The sequence below is a fragment of the Bos indicus genome, chromosome 21, assembly GCF_029378745.1.
Source record: "Bos indicus isolate NIAB-ARS_2022 breed Sahiwal x Tharparkar chromosome 21, NIAB-ARS_B.indTharparkar_mat_pri_1.0, whole genome shotgun sequence".
NCBI lineage: Eukaryota > Metazoa > Chordata > Mammalia > Artiodactyla > Bovidae > Bos > Bos indicus.
In genome coordinates this window covers 65,169,583-65,176,685 of record NC_091780.1, presented here as the reverse complement: position 1 = coordinate 65,176,685, position 7,103 = coordinate 65,169,583, and the positions used below count along the sequence as shown (strand labels likewise).

At 50.9% G+C, this 7,103-nt stretch overlaps 1 pseudogene; it reads right to left on the bottom strand.

Moving 5' to 3' along the window:
- Window positions 1-3,123: 3,123 nt before the first annotated feature.
- On the bottom strand, window positions 3,124-3,519 carry LOC109575165 (V-type proton ATPase subunit F pseudogene; annotated as a pseudogene).
- Between the last annotated feature and the right edge of the window lie 3,584 nt (window positions 3,520-7,103).

Below are 7,103 nucleotides of genomic sequence, written 5' to 3'. Positions count from 1 at the left end.
AATCATGAAAAAGGGGGACCCCGGGGAACGTCCTCTGGCCTCTGGGCAAGTAAGGGTTCAGACTCAGAACAGCAGCGACACCGACGCAAGTTTGCCAGCAGGTGGCGCCACGCTCCCGGGCAGCCCCTGCCGTCTGGTGGGACCAGTGAGTCCGCCAAGAGCACCTCCTTCCATCGGAGGCCCAACCACCCCGCTTCAAAATGTAGGTTTTATCGTCATTCAGGTTCGGTGAAGCCAGCAGATCAGGGAGCCACTGCCCTGAATGAGACAGTCCGTCCTGCATAGCTTGCAAGAGCGGGGACGGGCCACCAGGGCAAGTTCGAGAGCAGAGGGTGTGAGCGCGAAGCAGGGCAGGAGCCTTTATTGTGGTTTCCAGGAAGGAACGGGTGAGGCGTGGTCAGCATGCTTAGGGTTAGTTAGTTTGAATAATTTTTAAAAAATATTTTTGTTTCTTTTTGGCTGCGCTGGGTCTTCCTTGCCACACGCCTGCTCTCATAGGAGGGGCTATGCTTCCCTGTGGTGTGAAGGCTTCTCATGGCGGTGACTTCTCTTGTTGCTGAGCACGGGCTCCAGGCGGGCTCGCTTCAGTAGTCGCGGCTTGTGGGCTTTGGAGCACAGGCTCAGCAGCTGTGGCTCCGGGGCTTGGTTGATCCGAGGCATGTGGAATCTTCCCAGACCAGGGCTCGAATCTGTTTCCCCTGCATTGGCAGGATTCTCATTGGCTGTACCACCAGGGAAGTCCACTTTGAAGAACTTCTAAGCTACTTTAAATTTTATTTTTAATATATATTTTGGCTGTGCCATGCAGCATGTGAGATCTTAGTTCCCCAACCACGAACTGAATCTGTGCATTGGAAGCCTGGAGTCTAGACCATCGGACCGCCAGGGGAAGTCCTCGTTTGAAGAGTTTCATTCAGGTTGTATGTCGAGTTGTCTGGTATCTGGCCTTGGGGTGATCCGGGCAGGGGAACACTGGCCCTGAGGACAGAGCAGGCAGGCCCCCACATAGGTGAGTTTGCCCTGTAAGAAGGGGGCTTCCCTGGTGGCTCAGATTGTAGTCTGCCTGCAATGCGGGAGACCCGGGTTAGATCCCTGGGTTCGGAAGATCCCCTGGAGGAGGAAATGGCAACCCACCCCAGTATTCTTGCTGGGAGAATCCCATGGACAGAGGAGCCTGGCAGGCCACAGATCATGGGTCGCAAAGAGTCAACCACGACTGAGCGACCAACACTGGACTGGCCCTATAGGAAAGGCATGCTCCCGGGCTAGGCTTTCACCATCTTTAGGAACTGGCCATCCCTGGAGGGTGGTCTCTTCAGGGTCAGCAATACCCCAGGATGTCAAGACATCAGAAATACAGAAAATCGGGACTCCCATGGTGGTACAGTGGATAAGGACCCACCTGCTAATGTAGGGGACACAGGCTCGATCCCTGGTCTGGGAAGATTTCACATGCCTCGGAGCAATGAAGCTGCTGCACTGCAGTGAACCCGCCCATGAGCTGAAATTGTTGAATCCACGCTTAGAGCCTGTGCTTTGCAACAAGAACTGCCACTGCCATGAGACGCCTGGACACTGCCATGAAGAGTAGCCCCCGCCCGCTGTGATCAGAGAATAATCCGCGCAGCCACAAAGACCCAGTGCAACCAAAACATAATAAGTAAATCAAATATAAAATAAAATAAAAAGCATTATAAAAAAAGAAATACAAAAAACGCAAAAGCTCAGACGAGACACACATTGCTGTAAGTTTCGGTGCTCTTGTTTGATCTCGTCACACCTTCCAGCAGGTGAATTGGCCCTGAGACCTCTGTCTGTTCTCCTGTGGTTGGAGGCTGGGGTTGCCTGCAGGACTGGGCTCCTGCCACTAAAGCTGCTATGAACATCCCTGCACACATCTTTGGTGAATGTCATTTCCGTTTCTTTGCACGATGTCCCCAGGAGTGAAAGCCCCCACATCATGATGGAGGTTGAGCTTCGGTAGATTTTGTGGCAGAGTTTGCCAAACAGGCTGAACCAAGCTTTCCTCTTGTCGACGGCCTCTTCAGTCTGAAACTCATGTCTTTCCTTTGTTCTGGGGAAATTTATGACAAGTTTGATGTGACTCATTCCTTCTCTCATTTAACAAATTGTTATTAAGGTCATCCCCTATGCTAGAAACTCTTTAGGGCATTAGGGGTGAAGAGTTGCACCACAGGGAGCAAGACGCTCTGGAGGAGGGAGCAGATAATAAGCAAATTTGCACATGATGTGGATGTCAGGCTGGCAGAATCGCCCATACATACAATTACATTACCATTTCAGTGGGAGATTATTTCTTCGAAGAAGAAAAGCAGGGGAAGGGTAAATGTCGCCTCTCCGTCATTCTCTCTCTCCTTCTAGAAATCTCATTAGGAGGATGTCGGGTTTCTATTCCTGCTCTTCAGTTCTCTTCTACCTGCCTTCGTTTCAACAGAGGTTTCCCTCCCCACAGGTGGCTGTGCTGTTTGGCATGTGAGATTTCAGTTCCCCAGCCAGGGCTGGGACTCTGCAGTAGACACAGAGATTCTTAACCACTGGCCTGTGGGGGAAGTCCTGAGATTGGTTGCTGCTTGTTTCTTTCTTTTTAAAGAAAAAATTTGCACTTACCCATCTCTTGTGTGTTTATTTATTTTAACAGGTTGGAATAGACCTTTATGTTTCCTGGGAGACATTACTCTCTTTCCTCAATCCAGCTCTCTTCCCCCACCTGGCTCTGTTTTCCCATGTGTGAAGTTCCTCCCATTCTTGGGGTGAAAAGTGCAAGTGTTAGTCGCTCAGTCGTGTTGACTCTTTGTGACCCTATTGTAGCCCAGTCTTTTCTGTCCATGGAATTCTCCAGGCAAGAATACTTGAGTGGGTAGTCATTCCCTTCTCTAGGGGATCTTCCTGCCCCAGGAATCCAGCCTGGGTCTCCCGCACTGCAGGCAGATTCCTTACCATCTGAGCCACCAAGAAAGCCCCTGGTTGCCCTTTTTTCATGGAGTGATTTCCCTCGGGTGTTGGCTGGCTCTGAGTCACGGGCTGATAGACTGCTGGCTTTGGGGAGGGCTGGGAGGTGCAGTGTGGAATGCATTCTGGCCTGTTTTCTTTTCTTTTTTTTTTTTAAATATTGCCCCTGGCCCTGCGCAGGATGGAGTCCTTGGCAGCATCATACGGGTGCTCCTTGGACGGGATCTCCAGTACAGCCGGAATGGAGCACTGGTGGGCGTCAAGGGCGTGCCGCACCATCTCTGCAATGTACTGGTTGATAAGGATGATGCCGATGTCATCCCGGTTTAGAAACTGCCGGAAAGTGTCTTCGATCTCATTGATGGTAGTATCCTTCTCCACCACCAGGAAATTAGGGTGGCGGTTCTTGTTAAGCTCCCCTATGCCGCCCAGCAGGAAGCCAGTCACAGTGTCCTCGTCTCTGATCACCGCAATTAGCTTCCCCCTCCCCGCCATCCTCACAGACCACCCGAGATCCTCAGCGACTGCCGGGTGTCACCCTGGCCTGTTTTCTGCAAACATGGGGCGGCGGAGGACTTCTGCTGGGACAGCAAGCACTGTGTTAAGACTTATGGGCCTAGGTGCTTTCTGCTCCTCACAGGCAGCTGAAGACGCCGAGCACCCTGACCAAGAGCCTCTGGTCAGGGTCCCTCCTGGGGGTCAGTGAGCCCCTCTACTGGGGCTGGCGCCCAGCTTAGAGGAAGTGGGGGCTGAAGGAGGTGCAGGAGTCATGGAAGAGTGGCTGGCCTTGTTGGCTTTCTTTACCACCTGCAAAAGTCTCTGTTTTCCAAAGCTGTTAGGGATTTAATAACAACAATTACATATATATGCATACACATATATATGCATATGTATGTGTGTATCTGTATATGTAGGTATGTATAGGTATATGTGTATATGTATATTTTATACACTTCATTTTTATTTTAATTAATTATTATTATTATTATTTGCCACACTGTGTGGCATGCAGTCTCTTAGTTCCTCGATCAGGGGCTGAACCTGTTTTCCCTGCAGAGGAAGAGAGGAGTCCTAACCACTGGACACCAGCGAGGTCCCTACACTTCATTTTTAAATAAACTTAACATCTGGTTTGCTGCTGCTACGTCGCTTCAGTCGTGTCCGACTCTGTGCAGCCCACCAGGCTCCCCCGCCCCTGGGGTTCTCCAGGCAAGAACACTGGAGTGGGTTGCCATTTCCTTCTCCAATGCATGAAAGTGAACAGTGAAAGTGAAGTCGCTCAGGCATATCCGACTCTTAGCGACCCCATGGACTGCAGCCTACCAGGCTCCTCTGTCTATGGGATTTTCCAGGCAAGAGTACTGGAGTGGGGTGCCATTGCCTTCTCCGAACATCTGGTTTAGATTTACAGAAAACGTGTGAAGATAGTATTGATGGTTCCATAGCCTCTACACCCACTTCTCTTTATAAGATATTAATATAATCTAATGTATAATAAAAATGAACATTTTTAATGTTAGTACATTGTCATCAACTGAAGTCCATACTTTATTCAGATTCCTTTAGTTTTTACCTAATTCCCATCAGGATCCCACGTAGGACACCACATTGCAAGCAGATATGCAGTTTCTTTCATTTCCAGGAACTGAGACGTGGTGAGCAGGCTAGGGTACGTGTTCTGAGTGCATTCACCGTCTTGAAGCTGAGTCTCTGTGGTCCAAGCTGACCTCGGGGAACTGGAGATTACTCAGGAATGGAAAAACCTTGTTTAAAATTCAACATTCAAAAAATAAAGGTCATGTCATTCGGTCCCATCATTTCATCACAAAGAGATGGGGAAAAAGTAGAAAGAGTGGTAGATTTTATATTTTTGGGCTCCAAAATCACTGCAGACTGTGACTGCAGCCAGCCACGAAATTAAAAGATGCTTGCTCCTTGGCAAAAAAGCTATACACACCTAGACAGCGTATTAAAAAGCAGAGACATCCCTTTGCCAACAAAGATCCATATAGTCAAAGCTATGGTTTTTCCAGTAGTCATGTAGGGATGTAAGAGTTGGACCATAAATAAGGCTGAGTGATGAAGAACTGATGCTTTTGTGGTGTTGGAGAAGACTCTAGAGAGTCTCTTGAACAGCAAGGAGATCAAACCAGTCAATCCTAATGGAAATCAACCCTGAATATTCATTGGAAGGACTGATGCTGAAGCTGAAGCTCTAATCCTTTGGCCACCTGATGCAGAGAGCTGACTCATTTGAAAAGACCCTGACGCTGGGAAAGACTGAAGCCAGGAGGAGAAGGGGATGACAGAGGATGAGATGGTTGGATGGCATCACTGACTCAACAGACATGAGTTTGAACAAGATGGTGAAGGACAGGCAACCCTGGCGTGCTGCAGCCCATGGGATCACAGAGCTGGACATGACTTAGCAACTGAACAAGAACAAGACTGAAAGTCATGAACTTTTATTACGCTGCCAGGTCTCTCTCCAGTCTGTCCTTTGACTTGTCCCCTTTTCAGCCTCAATTTTCTCATCTGTAAAATGAAGCCTTTGGGCAAGTGGCAACTGGACAGGCGGAGTCCTGGGGTCCATCTGTGAGTGGTTTTCTGATCTCTGTCCTGGGCAGAGGGAGCTGGCAGGCATGGTGGTGCCCAGAGGGCAGAGCTGGGACCCAGATCTCACTGGTTGTAACATGGGGCTGACATTCTGACTTTGGGCTTTTAAAGTCGAAGATCAGGGGCGTGTCCCAGCTTTCCTGCTTATTCTGAAAAGTGAAAGAAAGTAAAAGTGTTCATTGCTCACTGGTGTCCGAGTCTTTGCGATCCCTATGAACTGCAGCCCACCAGGCTACTCTGTCCATGGAATTGTCCACACAAGAACCCTGGAGTGTGTTGCCATTCCCTTCTCCAGGGGATCTTCCCCACCCAGCGGTTGAACGTAGTCTCCTGCATTGCACGAAGATTCTTTACTGTCTGAGTCATCAGGGAAGCTTATTCTAAGGCTCTCTTTATCTCTGAACCTCGGTTTACCCATGGGTAAAGTGGCCGCTGTTGGGATGACTGCTATGGCTCTCTCTGGCTGTGAGCAGAGCAGGTTGCCCTGGGAGATGCTGAGCTCTCCGCTCCCAGAGGCGTGCAAGCCAAGAAGATGACACTGTTGGGTGGCGCAGGGGGTGGTGGTGACCCAGGGCTCTAAGCATGTCCCTTTTGGACAGGGAAGCCAGCTTGCGCACTGGCCCATTTTCCGACCCTGGACTCTGGGGCAGGTGTCCGGCTGCCGCGGTGTGCCCACATAGCTGCTTCCCGTGCCATCTCAGGCTAGGACTGCCTCTGGCCCTAGGCTGAGGGTGGTCTGCCAGATATACTCCACCCCTGGCCTCAGACTCACAGGAGACCGGGGCGATGCTCGCCATCGTTTCCTCCTGCTTGGTGGTGCCTCTGACTTCCAGGTCAGTCTGCTTCCCCAGGCAGCTCCTGCAAGTCAGGCTCCAGTACACAGGGCACACCACGCAAAGTCCCAAAGGAGCAAGAGGAGGACGGGGGGATCCCTGGGAAGGAGGAAAATGAGTCCTGTGCCCCGACTCCCCCCAAACCAGACTCTCCATTCTGACAAGGTTTAGGTTCTTCCAAGTCCCAGCCTTTGCATCTTCCATTGGCTCTACCGCCAATGCCCTTGGCCTTCTTTAGCTGTTGAACTCCTACTCACCCTTTGAGACCTAATACAAAAACCCCTGGACTGTGCCCTGGCTGTACCAGGACCTACCTGTGTCCGGCACGTATCATCTTGAGTTGTAACCGGCCTGGTCGGTGCCGCTGTTCCTGTCCCTGGCTTTCCCTGAAGGTGGGGATGGGGCTGACTCATCTCCCTGCAGCTGCAGACGCCTCATCACCTGCCCTCTTCCTAATTGCGTGAAAGGAGTGGGTAGGGGCAGGGTGGATCGGTGTGACGAACCTTTCCAGAGCTCCTTCTGTGTTTGTTTGCTTTGGCTGCAAGGCGGGGCATGCGGGCTTGCGGGATTGCCTCCACGTCTTCTGCAGTGGAACCGCGGAGTCAACCCCTGGACCGCCAGGGAAGCCTCCCCTTCTTTTCACTTGCACAACGCAGCCGTCTAATCCCTACCCTCCAACCCCTG